The sequence below is a fragment of the Rhipicephalus sanguineus genome, chromosome 1 (genome assembly GCF_013339695.2).
Source record: "Rhipicephalus sanguineus isolate Rsan-2018 chromosome 1, BIME_Rsan_1.4, whole genome shotgun sequence".
NCBI lineage: Eukaryota > Metazoa > Arthropoda > Arachnida > Ixodida > Ixodidae > Rhipicephalus > Rhipicephalus sanguineus.
This window is the reverse complement of record NC_051176.1, coordinates 295,267,454-295,285,666: the sequence shown is the minus strand read 5'-3', so window position 1 is coordinate 295,285,666 and position 18,213 is coordinate 295,267,454. Positions and strand designations below refer to the sequence as shown.

Below are 18,213 nucleotides of genomic sequence, written 5' to 3'. Positions count from 1 at the left end.
CACTGTTTACCGCCATGAGATTACATGCTAAAGATTATCAGGCAATAGAATTGGACACCCACCGAGCTACATCGTCAGGTATCAGTATATCCTCCAGCTCGACAACCTCGTGACTTCCTTCAAAACACCCTGCTTTGATTCCATGGCTGGATCTGCACTAATTCCATCTATGACGTGTTAATGACTTTCCAGGTGAAGCTGTGCGTTCGATTGCAGAGGTTGTGCGGCAGGAGCCTTAAAAATTACACGTATTCAGGCTGCGTGTTTGCCAGTATACATGTGCGAGCGGTAACCCCCAACAACCACGCACACCCGTACCCATATTTCTCACGATGCCACTGCGTATCAACACACTTAGTACGCTTGGATGCTACCTGTCCGACGCAACGCAGCCAGTGCGGCACCCGATTTTGTGTGTACATTACGCTGCCGTGAGCAAAGGGCCCACTTTGGGCAGCTCCGTTTTTTTTCCCCCCGTAAATGTAAGCGGGCACATTTGTCAGCCGTAAGTGGGCATTCGTTGTGTCGCAACGAACACACCGGAACAGCAGCCGTACGCACACCGCTACTCGCTGCATTAGGCGGTTCTCGATGCATATGGAGGACGAGGGGTCTGTTGCATCGCATTGTTTGCGCTCCCCGAAAAACTGTACCACGTACCGACGAAACAAACCACGTGCGGCTGGAGCGAATTTGTCAAGCCGGCTTAGGGAACAATTATTCTCGTAGCTAGAGGCTGTCTCTTTCGCACAGTGAACTTTGCTGCTCGCATGTGCCTTCTGCGGTGCGCGGCGGTTGCTAGATAAAGCGCCGGAACTCCCTGCATAAAAGTTGGAAACGTGGCTCTACGATTATAAATGGTTTGGTTGCATCGCCTCCGTGCCATGACTGGGATCAACACTCTATGTGTGCACCAGAAAACACTGCGGCGCTCTGCGTGCACCTACTTGTCACCAACAAAATGACTTCGTTCCGAGCGTTTCGTCAAGGGCCCTCGTGTTTACTGGGTAACACGAGCACGTACGACGAAGCCTTATTTTGAATGAGCGAAAACTCACAATGAAGTGCATGAACGCCAGTGGCAGCAATTCTCGGGCTGCCTCGCACTGAAATTCAATGTTTTGTTTTAAGCCCACTATTGCAGAGTGCACGCATAACAATATTGGGAGTGTAGTACGTTATAATAGGCTTGATATGCTTGACCACAATGAAAAAAAATTGAGAACTATAATAAAAGCGTAAAATTTATTGAAGGAAAACGCGTTCAGTTTAAACTGAACTTTTGCACTCTATAACAGTGCTCTTTATCGTGAGTCTGTGTGTGACATATACCTACATGTGCGGTGTCTTAGTTAACATCAGCCAAGCATTTAAGAGAAAGTACACAACAATATGTGTTTATTGAACCCATATTATGTTTGGTCATCAACCCTCTCTGCCAGCAGCTCCATGTTTGTGTAAAAATGTGAAAACAAACGATGAGGTTAAACGAGGAATAGCTTGGCTAACGTTAGTTTGGATACCGTGTGCAGGCTCGTCCACGCTTAGGGTCAACATGGCCGCGCTCCTCGCAGCGCCAGTGCATCCGGCGCGGTCGCGCATCGTCGCGAAGCGGCGCAGGCGCACAGAGTGCTTCGCGTCGTCTGCTACCGCGCTGGAGCGCGCTGCTCTTGCTTTGTTTGAAAATACAGCAAGAGTGGCACGTGCCTGTGCTCGTGCGCCGCTCTGTTCAATGCACCGCCGCTCCGGATGCACTGGCGCTCCGGCGAGCACAGCCACGCTGTGCGGACGAGCCTGTACATACCTACCGTCGTTGCCATGAAAACGCAATGCCGTGGAAATGGAAAACGGAACACTACTGACGGCGCCTTTTTATTGCGATAGCAATTATATGGAAAGTCTCGGCTGGTTTTTGCCGTCCCCGTCGCCGCCGTCATGCACCGTATATGCATAAGTATACCTATATGTAATTCCCAACGAAAAATAACTAAGACGAATGCTTCCGAAGCGCGGAATCGAACCAGCGAACTATCGCTCTGCAGCGTGTGGCGCTAACCATTACGCCACCAAACGCAGATCATTCAGGTAGCTAACGGCGAGCCTTAAATAATAATAATAATAATAATAATAATAATAATAATAATAATAATAATAATAATAATAATAATAACAACGTTTATTTCCAACAATACAAAGTTGATGGGGGGATGAGAATAAAAGCGACTGTCCGCTTGACTACGTTCTCACACCCCTATACATCAGACAGAGGCGGTGGCGACAACAGAACACAAGATCTGACGAGGATATACACAACATTCTAGAATAGGGTGTGTATATACACACCCTTTACACACTCAGAGACGGCAGGCGCTTATAAGCGTTTCTTCATTACCAGCGAGATGGCGCGAGGAGCGTAACGGGCGCATTTAAATGTCGTCGACCAGCTCACTCGCTTCTTCTAACATTTGCGCAGGGAGAATCTTGCCCTTCTGCTGTCTGTTCGCGCGATAGTTGCTGCCGGGGGGCAAATATTTCTGCAGCGTAGCAGCGCATCCATCACGGGCCGCTTTTCTTGCTATCGCATTCATTGCTTCGCCCTTAAGGCGAAACTGTGACTTTTTGTGAGTGTGGCGCTGTCTATCATAAAACTCAGCAGCTCGCATTTCGCAGTGACTGCCTATTTAATGACATACTGTTCAAGGACATCTTACTTGTGTGTTTACCCCCCTCCTCTTCGTCGTCAGGGCATCTTTGGCGCATTATGACTCAGCTCACTATCAAAAGGTGCCGCCCCTGGCTGTTACATGCTCTGCTTCCGAGGATCTGGCAACAATATGTCATGCCAGAGAAGGACACAGCCAGAGGAATACACAACGCGCGTAGCGTTCCTCTTTGCGTTCCGCGACGCTTTGAATGGATGGATGCAGGCTACGGCGCGGGACTTCGCCCCAGCTTAAGAACCTGGCGAGCCAGCTCCTAAAAGCCAGGCACGTACATACGTCGCACCGACAGGTTCTGTTTAACAACGCCAAGCTGTTGAAGAGCGAACCGTCAAGCAAATGACGAGCGCTTCTGAAACAAATGTCGCCACCACACCATCCAGTTCGCTTTACACAGCTCACTCGTAAGTGGAAAGAATCACAGCTTGAAACAGGCATGGTGAAATTGGAGAAGTCAGGTGAGCCCGCCGTACCGCCCTTGCACCTTTCTTCCATCTCTCGCACTCCGTTTCTGGCGGAGCCAATCTCTTAATTGGCTTAATAACCCGATTTGTGCCGCTTTCGCAAAGAATTTCGAGATCTCAGCGCTCACGACCCTGGTTTCGAACCGGACCCGGCCGCTGCTGATGCGTGCCTTCGCGGCAAACAGCCGTAGGCGAGCACGCGTGGTTCTAATTCGCGAGGGGTTCAACGACGGCACATTTACCAGCCCCTCTCCGCCGGGCAGAAGGCGTCGCCTTGCGACTAATCCTTTCGGCAAACAACACGATTCATGGAGCACATAGCACCCCCCCCCTCTCCCATGCATGCCCACGCCTTATTCCCTTACCCTGATTTCTTACAGGCTTTTTGTACTTTTTAACCTTCTTTCTTGTTGTGCCGATCATTACGGTCCTTCTCGGCGCGCGATACTTACGACGTTTTTCATGTTCACGCGCTTCCTATCTTCCTCCTCCCAACTTCTGTGTCACGCTTCTGCAAAATTGCCTTGCAGGGAAGCACATTGCGCGCGTTGAAGGAGGTCGTTCATGCGTGCCCCGGCTTCTGGGCTTCCGCGATCCAGAACGATTCGTTTCTGTGGTGCAAGCCGTTCGTGCTGGCGCGTGGAGAGTGCGTTATGCGAAAGGTAAGCCGTTTAATTGAGATGTATATCAGCACGCGCGATCCCAGTTCTCGTGTGCCAACTTTGCTCGGGGTGTCAAGTGTACGTCCCGGGGCCACTTCTAGAAACTCTTGATCGTATCAAGGGGGGCACTGCATTTCTGCACAGAATATATAGGGCTTAGTTAAGCCTGTTAAAGACAACGCTGGAGGGCTGCTTCAATACAACGGGCAGTGTAACCATTCCCAATGCAGAGGTGATCTGGAACTTCTTTGCTTGCAGCTATCCACATGCAAGTGGCCTTCCTTCTATATATATATATATATATATATATATATATATATATATATATATATATATATATATATATATATATATATACAATATACTTTTTGCGGTATATTGACTGACGTTTCGGCTGGTGGACCAGCCTTTGTCAAAGTCAAACTGACAGAATCCAGGAACGTTGGTCCACTCGGATTACAGTGAAAAAGCATGCGAAAGAAAAACTAAACTTAGTGTTAATCTCTTTTTTTTGTGCGATGCCGCAATCATTTCTAACGTCTAAGTATATATATATATATATATACTGTCTAGCGCATGCCGTTGAAGAACCATCTGTAACTCTCTTTAATGTAGAGTTACGGATTTCTAGCCTTCGTGTTTCTATAGACATTTCTGTTACAAATTGTGGTTTCCCGGCGTTTAGATATTCTGAGTCAAATATGAAAGTTTGATTTTCTACAGTCACTAGTATTTACTTTTCTGTGTAATCCACGAAATTTCATGTAAAATCGGTTGGTTGCGTACAGGCACTTCCACGTTCACATGCATATGAATAGTCGGCATCAGAGCTAGCCCTTCGGTTTACACGAAGAGCACAAAGGTTGCTTGCTTCCGTTGCGTCAGTGCGAGGCGTTCCAGCACTTTTTATGAAGGGCAGGGCTTACATTGCTGCCGACCGCATCAACGCGTAGTGGCGTTCGCCAGAACTACTGCGGGCGGAAATGACGGAAAAGAGCGCAGGCCTATGATTGGATAAACGTAACGTTAGAAATGATCGCGGCATTGCATAAAAAAAGAGATTACTACTAAATTTCGTTTTTCTTTCGCATGCTTTTTCACTGTAATCCAAGTGGATCAACGTTCCTAGATTTTCTCAGATTGAAATTTACCCTTGAGGCGCGTACGACGAAGGGGCCACTTTCTAGGTCTCTTCGATTTGGCTGCACCGGCGGAACCAGTTCAGCGGATGCAGCACCGTCGTCCTCGTTTTGCTGGTGCCGCGCGCGCCCGCTGCACCGGTTCCCTCGTTTTGTCAAGGTGCAAGCGTAGTTCTGCACGAGTTCTCTGCCGGCCTGCACTCGCTCAAAAGGAGGTGCAAAGAAGTGCAGCATGGCGCCCTTCCTCCTCCCAAGCTTGGAGCAGACGACGCTGCGTGTTGTTGTTCAGGGCGTGCAAAAGCAAGTTAAACTGCTGACTCTGACGGGTAATTTTAGCCACGTCTTTTCGGCAGCTATTAAGGCGGACCTTTTACATGTCTCGTGAGCAGAAAAATTCACCGTACATGACGGCAATATGAATGATACAAAAAAAAGTAATAAAGATGTGGCGCGATTCGCGATGCTGCTCTCTCAGTTCGCCTTTGCGAAATCGTGAAGCTGATGCGATAGGAAGTCTTCTAGAAATACTTTTGAGTTTAAAAATGTATTCATCAGGCGAGCGTGCGTATACATGTGTCTTAATGGTTTACAAGAATTGTCACATTCGTTCCCTATAGTCTAGCGTGAAGTGGCGACGCCAGTAAAACCCTTTGAACACAAATTTGCGAGCATACACTTTCCAAGATAGCTGAACATTCGCGTCAAGTCGTCTTAGCGTCGGTCAAAGGACCTCAGATACTTTCGTTTTTTATTGTTGTATGGCCTCGCACACGCTTTCATAGAAGGCCGAAACCAGCGCAATTTTCCGCTGAACCAGTAAAACGCCTCTAGATAGTCTGAACAGTCTCTTGAAATTACACTCATGGAACCTGCCGACGACGTTCTCGTACCCGGGAACAGGAGTTACATCTTCACGGACCAACATGCAGGCGACAAAACACATACACCGTCAAACTATGGTCCCTAGTCAAACTCCTCCTCGGAGTCGCTGTGAGGATCGCCATCGACTCCTCCTCGGAGTCGCTGTGAGGATCGCCAAATACATTACGTTATGTTCACTTTTCCATGTGTAAAATATTTGTATTTGTAAACTTTCTTTTGTGCATGCCCTTTTCTAAATTACTTTTTTGAATGAATCCCAACTAGCCTTTGGCTAGGGATTCAGATGCATTTTTTACACTGTTGTATACTGTACACTATTTTTATGTCAATAAATTCAATTCAATTCAATTCAATTCAAATTCAATTGTCCGAATCGTCCTCGCTGCAGAGTCGAGCAGTTCCATACGGCAGCTACGAAGAGTGCCACCGCGGCAGTGTTTTGGTAAACAACACCAGCGATACACGCCGCATCGGCTGTTCGACCAACACGGCCTGCTCTTGCATCTTCGGTGGTAGCCGCCGCGTGGTAGTGTCGCCAGTGTCGCGGATGCACCGGCTGCACCTGCACTTGCTGAACCGGCGCAGCACCGCTTCGCACCGCCACGGCACTTTCCAGAACTAGTGCAGGCAGTGCAAGCCAAATCGAAGAGACCTTCTGTGTCCACTCGTGATGTGGAGCGGCGGGCAAACCATGCGCCGAACGCCACCACGCTGCGGGGGACGCTCCAGGCGCCGTTTTTGAAAGAAACTGAAGGGAAAAAAATGTGAGAGCGTTGAAATAGACGCCGTCGCAACAAGAAAGATCAGTAAAACTGCGAAACACGATAGAGGCGTTCGCGAGCTACCTCGTTTCGCATGTTCAGTTCACTGCTGAGGCACCACGTTGCTTGTTACTATCGCGACGGCGTCATCAATACGTTGATTAGAACATGCGAAATAGTATACAAGCTTCTCCTGCGTAGCGGCTTTCAGCTCATTCCATTGGCTGTGCCTTACAACGTCAGTGGCAAGTGAAATGAGGTCAAGTGACCCCGCAAAGGTCGAGTCGAGGGTAGGCGTCCTTTTTATTGTACTTTGAATTTTCTAGGCTGAATAACTTCGGCCTGCGTGCCCCTATCGCTGCCATTCTTGCTGCACTAATCTGTCCACCCTTTAGTCTAAGCAAACCACCAGTCAAAAATCTGAAACAATGAGGGCTTGAATAGCGTTGTAGAGCCCCTTTAACCACTCTACAAATGGCACTTATGCTTGGTATTACAGGCATGGCTAGTACAGTAGGTTGGACACCGTTAACCCTTTCAGACGCCACCTATGAAGAACTGTCTGCAAATGCGTCAAATCGATGCAACGTTACTTCAGGGCACTCGATATTTCGTTGCAACGAAAATAATGTCATAATACGTTAATATATGTGTGTTATAGCAAATAATCTTAATTCAGTTGTAATCAAATATCTATTCTGAAATCATTCATGCTCTATTTTTGCATAAGTGGAATGAAACCTCAGGCTACGGATATAGTGCAAATTCATTTTCGATTATGTCCATTTTGAGCAAAGAAAAATTATGCTTTTGACATGGCTTGCGGGAATTAAGCTCCACGAACGTTCCACTCGTTGAACATGGTATGGCTTCATCAAAGTGATCATATGCAACAGTACACTGCAAAATTAACGTAAATGAAGACAAATTTATTAGGCAGTAGGTTAAATTCATCCAAAGCTCATTGTATCTTGCTCTTTCTTGGCGCCTGGTCGATACAAATGTCAAAAACAAGTGGTGTGCACAATTGAGTACATAGCGTCTCAAAGGGTGGAGGTTTTATGAGTGTCATTTCTTTCGTGCTATTTCAGCATACCTGCTTGGTTTAGAGGTTGCCTCAGGTAACTCCTGCCGAGCGGGAGAAAGAGTAAATACAGGAGAGATAGGCACGTTAACAGACTGCCCAATTTTCTACCCTACGCATGGGGAGGGTAACCCTTGCCAGGCTTTAAGAATAACTGGTGTTTAACGTCCCAAAATCACGATATGATCATGAGAGACGCCCTTGTGGAGGGCTGCGGAAATTTCGACCACCTGTAGTTCTTTAACATGCACCTAAATCGAAGTACACAGGCCTCAAGCATTTTCGCCTCCCTCGTAAATGCGGCGGCCGCGGCCGGGATTCGATCACGCGACCTTCGGGTCAGCCGTCGAGCACCATAACCACTAGACCACCGTAAAGTGGCTTTAAGAAGCGCGTATGTGCGTTACGAGAGTTCATACAGCTTAGCAAGGCTTACTGTCTTCAACAAGTCACGGTATTATAAATGCGAAGCATTTCTTAGCGAACCAAAGGCACTTTGAACCTATCTATCTATCTATCTATCTATCTATCTATCTATCTATCTATCTATCTATCTATCTATCTATCTATCTATCTATCTATCTATCTATCTATCTATCTATCTATCTATCTATCTATCTATCTATCTGAATGTCTGTCTGTCTGTCTGTCTGTCTGTCTGTCTGTCTGTCTGTCTGTCTGTCTGTCTGTCTGTCTGTCTGTCTGTCTGTCTGTCTGTCTGTCTGTCTGTCTGTCCGTCCGCCCGCCCAGGCGAGTAGCAGGGCAGCAAAAGCAATTTATTCAGCAACGCAGTATATGAGAGGCTTGCGATAAGCTGCGGGAGCGTTGCACATGCGCATTGGCTGACTTGCAAGCATGACATTGCGCTCCATTACTACAACCTGTCTTCTTTATGGCACACACACAAAAAAGAGGAGAACAACCATTGTTGACGTTGTAGGGAATTTTCGTTCGCAAATATGGATAGCTTTGCTATTTGTTGCATTCTGGTAGTGGATGGCGTTGCGGCTCTCGGCGCAACTCGCCTTCGTCTTCTTGAGTTGCGTGCGTTAGTGCTGCGTGTCTTGGGGTTTCTGCTTGGGACTTAGGGGCAGGCACCGTGACTTCTGTGGCCCTGAGATGTTCTCTTTCGCGGCGTAGCTGCTGCCCATTGCCTGTAGCCACCACACGATCGCGTTGGCCCCTGCAGGCTAACCACTTTGGCTAGAGCGCACGTTCTGCTGTATGTGTCGTATAAGGACACTCAGTTTCCGCTATGAAAGTCTGGCAGACACCGTGTCGTTCTGTTGTAGCAGCTACGCTGTTTATGTCGTATTTCTTGCAGTCGCTCACGAATAGTTTCCGTGGGTACCATCTTCGGCTCCAAGTGATAGTTGAAGAGCGGGAGTTGGCTTCTGGTGTGACGCCCTGTCAGTCTTTGAGCTGGCGATTGTATAGCCGTTAGTTCCTCGGAGTGTTCAGCCATTCGAGCAACGCACTTCAAGGTGGAAAACGGGCATTTGTTTAACAGATGCTTAGCTTCCTGAACAGCGCATTCTGCCAAGCTGTTGTCATGCGGGTAGTACGGGCTAGAAGTGATGTGGTTAGTATTAAATTTACTTGTGAAAGCTTCGAAGGTTGCACTGTTGAAAGGGGGGCCGTTGTTACTGCACAACTTGGCTGGAATGCCATGGGTCGCAAAAATTTCTGCGCTTGCATTGATCACAGCAGCTGCGGCAGTACGATTAAGCTTGCGAACCTCGAAGAAAAACGATTAAGAGCGTACCACTATAAAGTATTCATTGCCTTCGTGGTGAAAAAGATCGACCCCTACAACATGCCATGGCAGAGTTGGTAGCTCGTGGCTGAGCATGGGCAGCCCTGCATTTCTTTTACTTTTATGCCGGGGTCCACCAAGACTTTCATGGCGTATTTCCGTCACGGAAATACGTCAACAAAATGCACACGATCACATGGCAAAGAAAAAGAAACTAGAACAAAAAATGTCCGTGCGCGGGAGTCGAACTCACGACCACTGGGTCCGCGACGATAGCTGGGTCCGTCATTGGGTCCACCACTGCGCTACGGTCACACATGCAGGAGGCTTCACGAGCGAGCCTTTTATCTCTCACACTTTCCTCTCACAGTGCTCTTGGTCCGCGGGGTAGTGTAGCCGTCTGGAAGCGGTAGAGTGAAGTAATGCGTAGCTTCCGCGATTAGCTCCGGCAACGCGCCTTTGCTACGGCCGTCCCAAGAAGTGTAATTTTGTCAACGCCTTAACACACCGCGAGGTAGCGGCTTTAATCTAAGTACACGGGACTCAAAAATTTTCGCCTCCATCGAAAATGAGGCCGCCGCGGCTGGGATTCGATCCCGCAATCTTCGGGTCAGCAGTCGAGCGCCATAACCACTAGACCACCGTGGCGGGGTGCGGTCATTTTTTTCTTCTTTTTTTTTCCACCCCCAGCGAAATGCGGCCGCCGTCGCCTATTGAGCGCAGTTAGTCTCGACGCTTTAATAGGTTCCACTTTTTATTATTTGCCTAAATTTAAATGCTGCGCACTCGCAACAATGTCCCAGTAGTGCAACTTGTAAAGAGAGGCAAACATCTGAGCTGTTACACCCACATTCACCCGTAAGAAATCGCAAATTATTGATTGCGCAGCGAGCCGATTGTTCGCCCAGCACGGCTGTTCAATTTTCTGTTAAACTGTGAGATGTGCTTCAACAGGAGATCAATAAATCATTACTGCAAGGGCTGTTTCTGTAAAGAAGACCAAGAACATGAAACTGAGGTGAAATGCAACCAAGAAAATGAAACGTAGGTGCTTCGCCAGCTACAAATTTTTCGCCGACGCGATGCCACTTCTGAACAAGATTTAGGCCATTGAAATTGGAATCGCAGGCAGCGGCGATGTCCGAGGCACCAATGTGTTTTGTGCATGTACGAGTGCGCAATCATTCAAAATTGGAATCACCTCTAGAAGCCGTGGGGCTCACTTTCATATGTGGCGCTGCTCCTTATTACGCGGTAAACCAAACACGCTTTTTGGTTGTTCTCTTGTAAACGGAACCGTCTGCCGCCATGCAAAACGCGTTCGGCATAAATAACGCAGCAGAAGCACAGAAAGCACCACAACCATCAGGTCGTGTCGCACCGCGCAAGCGTTCGGCACGCCAACGATGCCCTCTGTGGGACAGTGGCGCCGCGTTGCGGCAGCTTTGGGCAGCGTATGAAGCTGCCCCATAGGGTGCCGGAGAAGTTTCGTGACCATAAGAAGGATTGAGAGACTCTGGTTCTCTCTCTCTCTTTTACGCGCCTTTGTGACAGTACGACGTTGTTTACGTCAATTCCAAAGAAATCGTCAGTATCAGACACAGCGTAGCCGGGTTGCAACATGAAAAATTGCGAATGATGTACGCAAATAGATTATGTGCTATGTCGCAAGAGCACGTAAATCCCCATAACGCACTCATGCACGCCCACGCGCACGCGCGCGGCGCACTGACACATACTATAACACTCCAGCAAATGGCAGAAAGTCAAATGTGTTACAGGGGACGAATTTCTGGAGGAAGACTTCGCCTGTATCAGTACGACAGGGCCGATTTCCTCTTTGACACACGAGGCGGGAAACAAGTTGGCGGGGAGGGGAGGGGGGCTGTTACGATGGCGCCCTAATTTCTTAATCCCTTCGCACAAACAACCTGACTCAATTAAGGACGGCAAGCGCTGAGGGGTCTGCGACCCTCCGAAGGGCGCTGGAAACGAGTGGCGGGGGCCTGCTCCTGCACGCGTGTGCAGAGGGATTTGCGCGGACGGTTGGTATGATCCCCTCCGGATGGAACGTCGGGCACGGCTGTGCGTGGCCGGTAGCTAAACCAATTAGGCGACAGAGGGAGCCCGCGTTAATTAGCGTCTGTCCGAGGAGGACGACACAACGCGGCCGTTCTGATTGCTTATAGCCTGGCCGGCCGGATTGTTGTTGGCGCACAAAAGCCAGTCACGTAAGATTCGAGAGAACAGAGACGACCATCCTGTGTCGGAATTGACGAGGACAACGGAAGACTTCGTTCGCTAAAGTACCCTTGTTGCTCGTGCAGTGGCGATTGAGAGATTCGGGAACTGCACACGAGAACAACACTTCATTCGTTATCAAAGTCTTTGATGTTGTTCTCTCTTCTCTTAACAGTCGGTGCCAGAATTGAACGCTCGTAATATACAACCCTACTCGGCTTAGGTCCTCCAACATACGTTCTAAATCATTTCCAGCGTTGCTCAGCACGGCACTCATCTGGAACTGTAGGTTGCTGAGATATTGGTCTATTAAGTTATTTTCACTCTTAATGTGTTTTCAATCTAAGTAGCATGAATCTAAGCCAGCACTAAATGATATAGGAGAGAATCTATACTTTCCAGACCTCTTTCTTAATCATTATTTTCCCACTCATTATATGCATTTTTGAATACATTCACGTTTGCTTCCTGTATACTCCTTGGTTATGCAATGCCCGCATAACAGCCGGTACTTCTACTGGTATCAAATGAGTTTCCGGTATCTATGAAAACTAAATATTGGAGAGGTTGGTTGTACTCTGCAGATTCCTCGGTTACCCGACTAATGGAGTGAACTTTATTGTTGCAGAATACGTGTTCCTGAAGCGAACCTATTTTGTGGGTTGATTGAAGTCAGGCGTTACCCTAATTATATTGAAAATTAATTTGATCATAATTTCTACAATACTGAAAGCAAACCTATTATTGTTTCATTGTCTAACATCTTTCTTCTCATGAATGAGCAAAATGCTGACATGCTTCCATCTCTCTAGTGCATCTGAATTCTTGAGGCATGGCGTGCAAGGAGTCGCAACCTTTTCACGTGCATTATCAATTCATATTTGATTTAATCAACTGTTGTTCCACGTTCTCCTACCTCTTTTTCGCGGGACGTCATTTAAAAAGCCATGCTAACCCCATCACTACTAGTTACACATGGATACTGTGTATCATATACGTCACAACTTCCAATGAATGTTGCGATGCTGGTCTTGGTGTATTGTACATGACCGGCGCTTTTATCTAGTTGATAAATTGTGTCAGGAAAACTCGGACGATATCACGCTTTCGTTTCAGTTGTTCCGCGGTGAGGCGTGGCGCTTGAACTGTCAAGCACCGAACAGCTAATCATTTGTTGCGCTGCGATCTTTTGTGGCCACCGCTTGGTAAGCAGGCTTGCTTCATCAGCAGGCGTTTTCAATGGTAGTCCCGGAAGCCCCTGTTCCGTCACCGCTACTCTTCCTTAGTATGACCGGCCGAGGTCGTTTCTTTCGTTCGGGTGGTATAATTCGCAACAAGGCAGTAAATATAGACGCTCTTTAGTTCATCATAAAAGGTGCAGATGGATTTATTCTTATGGCATAATTGGCGAACAAAAGATGGTGATGCCCCGTTCTGCACCATGGGCTTGTAATGCCGGCTAGGAGACCAAACATCCACAAAGGGTGGTCCACCAGCCGGAAGCAGAACGGAAGAAATATATTTGCATACCTACCGCGCTGCTTTTGCTCTTCTTCTGTGTTTTAGCAGTCAGTGCCTCCCGCCAGAGACGCCAGCCGGCCCAACAAGCGGGCGTTCTCTCTAGCTCTCTCTCTCTCTCTCTCTCTCTCTCTCTCTCTCTCTCTCTCTCTATATATATATATATATATATATATATATATATATATATATATATATATATATATATATATATATATATATATATATATATATATATATATATGTCAACGGTTTCAAGTTTCACACCGAGGGTCCGTGGTCCTATTGCAAAAACAATCCCTAACAGAATATTGCGTTTCTTAGGGGACGTGCTTTTCCTTCGTTGCACGTGCTCCGAATGCATTATGAAAGGTTCCCGACATCCTATTTTCCTGACAGCCGAGTTTTAATCTACGTTCGAAGCTACATTCAACAAGATCTATCTTGAAACGAAGTCTCCAGTTTCGTGTGACATCGTGCGCTTTGAAAGGCTCGTGCATACGACACTCGATGCCCCGCTACGTAAGACGTCCGTAATTGAAAGCACTGTTTCCTGCTTGACCCGATTTGTTTCGAATTCACCGTGAGCGGAAAGAATAGCGCACATGTTTTCGTCCCTCCAACTTGTGCTGAAGAGAACAGGGCTCTTTGCAAAAGCTTGGCTCCAGATTTCTCAATCTAAGTTTCATACGCAATACGGAGCTTTAGGGCAGCCCATTCCTTCACTGTGTCTAGCGCTACTGCGCCGTGATTCTTACACAACAAGAGAACGTTTTTCGTCGGTGGAGCAATGAAGCACCGGTGTCGCGGCGGTGCTAGGCTTTCCAGTAAATGCAATGTGTCCTGGTGTTCTGCGGGTTTAGAGGGCTTAACTGGGCTATTGCTTGTGCATGTGACTATGTTTTCTCGACGATGTATGCGATTTGAGCACGTCGCAGTAAATTGTAATCATTATAGGGCCCTTTTCTAAATATAATACTTATATAAGTTTGCGTTAAATTTTACTTCTTTGTTTTAAGATATTTCAACTCGTGTCCTCATTCTATCGCGAGAAAAAAATGCACCTTAATGAAAAGTCACCCGTGTGCAACGTGAATACTTCTGCTTCCCTCAAGTCAGTTAAAAAAATGAAGTTAAAATCAATCAATGATATAAACTATTGCGCTAGCTATGGCATTCAAACTGTGGCAGAAACCCTTAAAAATGCTCGTCAAAGTTCTTGATAGTTTTCATAAATAACTTGCTGCCTATCTATTCGGTATCCGTCAATTGTAACACCTTACAAACACATGAACAGACTCACAAAGTGGCAACATCGCTGGCAAACATGATGCCGAACGTTGCCATGACACGGTGTATCTCGGCGTAATCATAGCACCACAGTTGAATCTTCGTAGCAGCACCCAGTATCCGTAGAATCGTTGCTGTAACTTAGTTGCAGTGGTTCTCTACCAAGCTCTAGTTCTCGACCATTGCGGTGTATGTTGCGGAAAGGGCGCTCTCTGCTGGAACATGCCTCCTCAACCCGTGATCGCCGCCTTCTCAATACAGCTTAAGCTTTCTCTCTCCGCTCTTTATTTCCCTTTGATGTATGCTGGCTCTTCGAAAGCACTTCGTCATCGCCCGTGGGACCAAAGCTACGTTCCAATTGGTTAGTACTACAGTGCTTCCATCAACATGCTTTATGATCGATTGGAATAAAGTATTACAGAATCCGTATTATCTAAGGGGCACGAAAGTGCTATGGCTTTAGCGCACACGGAAAGAAACAGCTCAACACGTATTATGATACGCCGCCGGGCTATGGCGCTGCGTGGGTTCGATCCCTACAATGGCAGCTTTACTACAATGGGCATAAATAAAAGAAAAACGTTCGGGTTCTTAGATTTAAGTGAGCGATAGAGAACCTGAGTTGATAACATAACGAATCCAACATTGTAGCATGCCTCATGATCATATCACGGCTCTATAACGAAAAACGCAACTGACCTTTATCACAGATTTCGTTGCATTGGTAACAAACCACTGGGAACACCTTTGCCGAACAGAAACCCATCTTGCCTTTAAAAATCGGTGATCTTCATCAGTCAACGTCAATAGTGCTAGTACTTAATATTGGCTACAAATGCAGTCATCAAATCACAGCACCCGCAGTAATCGACCCTGCGCATTGCTGACGTTATGTGCTCACGTTCATTGTATACAACAAAATGCCGGTAGGCCGACCTCCTCTAAGCCAGCGCAACCAGTCTTCGCACTGGTCCCCTTTTTTTGGGCGTAATAAAGAGTACACCGCCACCACCCCCACCACAACCCCGGTTTAGCGCGACGCGATGTGAGCAGTGTCGCTTGGTGAAATGGGTTCTCTTAACTCATGTTGATTTTTTGACGTGAAACGTCGACCTCAAGCTGTACGTATGTACAAAAGGTGACATGTGGGCAGCGGCGACGACACAGTGGTTATTGAAGATGAATTTTTTTTAGTACAGCGAAGCTCTATACGGCTGGTGTCCCATGTATTTTCTCTGTTTGTGCGTCAAGAATAAAAACAGGTGAGCGGGGGCCGATGCCGGAGATAGTGCAATACCGGGCCGCACTGCGGACCGACGTACTTTGCATGGGTTAGCCGTGATAACAGTACACTCCCTGTGATCATCGTTGGAGACTTCAATGTGGACACTTTAAAGCCCGAGAAGAAATGACTTACTCAGTTTGTGATAGAAGAGCTTGGTTTCAAGCGCCGGACCAAGCCAATTAAGTCGCTCAGCTAACCAACAATGGTCGTGTATCGATCTAACTTTAGCCAAGAATCTGTAAGGTTGTAGCTGAACCAATTAGTGTTCATCACAGTGATCACTAGTCTGTCCTAACTACCATTAGGAAGTGATGAAAATAAACACAATTACCGTTCTTGTTTAACCATGTGTGATGTGCTTCTCTGGTCAGCCACCTTGAGAGAGTGGAATGGCTCCTGAAATTTTTACATTGAAGTAACTCCATTTTTGCCATTTGAGCGCCGGCGTAACTAGCATTCACATCTCTTTACGATCTGTTTTTATTCCATTCGGACAGTGGGGTTATGGCGTCCTAACCGCATAACGAAGACAAGCGGTATGGGTACGCTTAGGCTCCCTTGAACTCGGCTGCGATGAGATCTTAAGGCGAGACATTCGTGGTGCAGCGTGCAAAATCGCTGGACACCTATGCTTGGCGCACCTGTGTGACTTCGGTTCTGTTACAAACACTACCAGATAAATGATACAAGCATCTTCCATTGCCATGAAGGGCTTCGCGAAGGAGTGTATAGGGGGTGTTATCTGTAGTATTTAGAATATAAATATGAAGAAAGTTCACTGGACGAAAAGATAACTTGCCGCCGGCAGGGACCGAATCTGCGACCTTCGAATAACGCGTCCGATGCTCTACCAGACTTGATGCCTTCAGGTAGTATGCGAGGGATTATTGGTCAGCTGCCAGCTCGTAAAAAGTTCACGTGCTACGTGACGCCAGAAAGGCAGAAAAAGAGTGTTCCACACTAGCCGCCATGGCTGCGATTGGCGCTGACTAACACTCCAAGGTTTAAATGCACATATATACCCCATAAAGTGGACGGGAGGATGACCGCCGCCGTAGCTAAGTGGTAGAGCATCGGACGCGCTATTCGAAGGTCGCAGGTTCGGTCCCTGCCGGCGGCAAGTTATCTTTTCGTCCACTTTACTTTCTTCACATTTATATTCTGAATACTACAGATAACACCCCCTATACTTTCCTTGGCGTTATTGTCTGTTAGTTCTCATTAATATTGTGTCGAACAAAGAAAACGAGCCCTTAAGAGTCATCTTCTTTCCTTCATTCGCGAAGGAGGTAATACGAAGGGGTGGGACGGCTGCGTTGACGATGGCTAACTTGTGGCGCTTTCCACTCTAGCGGACCTTGCATAATCTTCGTCGAAAGACCTAGGCCACAGGTGTCATCCATTGCTAGGACACGTGAAATAGCAAAAACAAAAACGACAATCTAGTTCATCTTATGAAACTAATACAAATGATCACGCCTATCTGAATACGCCAGCACATTTAGCTCTTGATGCGCCGGTACAGCTTGCTCGAAGGTGGGTCGTATTTTCGCTTCGACTTCATTATGCTTCGGTACGCGATGTTGCCGGATAAATTAAAAGAAGTGTGGTGGACGCATCATTTATAGAAATATCGATGAACGAGAATGTTAACATGCACGTGACGGCAGCGTAACACTATACATCGCAAACCGTACGGTTTCGAACCTTGCGCATTTTCTCAACTCATTTGCATAGCCATAGCAAAACTGGTTTTTCGAAAACATTGCAAATTTCTCGCCTCACTAACCCCGCATCCGTGCGCAATGAAGCGGCGTTAGTCACGTAAGTCGCATCGGATAAATCGAATTTCGCGTGGTAGAAAAGCCGGCCTGCGAACGACGCTCTCCGTTAGGGTGCGTAGGCGAATGCCCACATTCTCTCTATACGTGTTCGCACTTAGCTGGCACGGGAAGTTTTAAGCTGGGATTCAGATAAACAAATGACAAAAATAACAAACGCGAAAAAAAAGAAAACAAGCAGGGCTGACATAAATGCTCCGACGAAAGGCGAATTAAACAACAATAGCGTACATTGTTCCCCCGTTAGACCGCCGGAGGTGTTAGCAGAAAACTGGTTCCCGCCATTGGGATTGGAAACGGGTAATGGTTCCCTCCGGAGAGATTTGCAAGCCATTTTCACGCTGGAGCAGCATCCAACGACACGTTAGCTCACAGCGCGCTTTATTTCGGAACCCCGTGTTCGCTTTTATCTGTTCAACTTTTCCTCGCGTTCTGTATTGTCTTTACTTTTCCGCCTGTTGGCGACGTTATCCGAGCCATGTTAGGTGCTGTTTTTCCTGCTTTTCGCCCTTCATTATTATTTGCCGTGTATTCTTTTTACGTAAGGTCTTCGTTTGGGCAAACATACAA

At 47.1% G+C, this 18,213-nt stretch overlaps 1 non-coding gene across 1 annotated transcript; it reads left to right on the top strand.

Moving 5' to 3' along the window:
• Nucleotides 1-16,850: 16,850 nt before the first annotated feature.
• On the top strand, nucleotides 16,851-16,922 carry Trnaa-cgc (transfer RNA alanine (anticodon CGC)). The gene has a single exon. It is a non-coding gene; the product is annotated as a tRNA-Ala (tRNA).
• The last annotated feature ends 1,291 nt before the right edge of the window (nucleotides 16,923-18,213 follow it).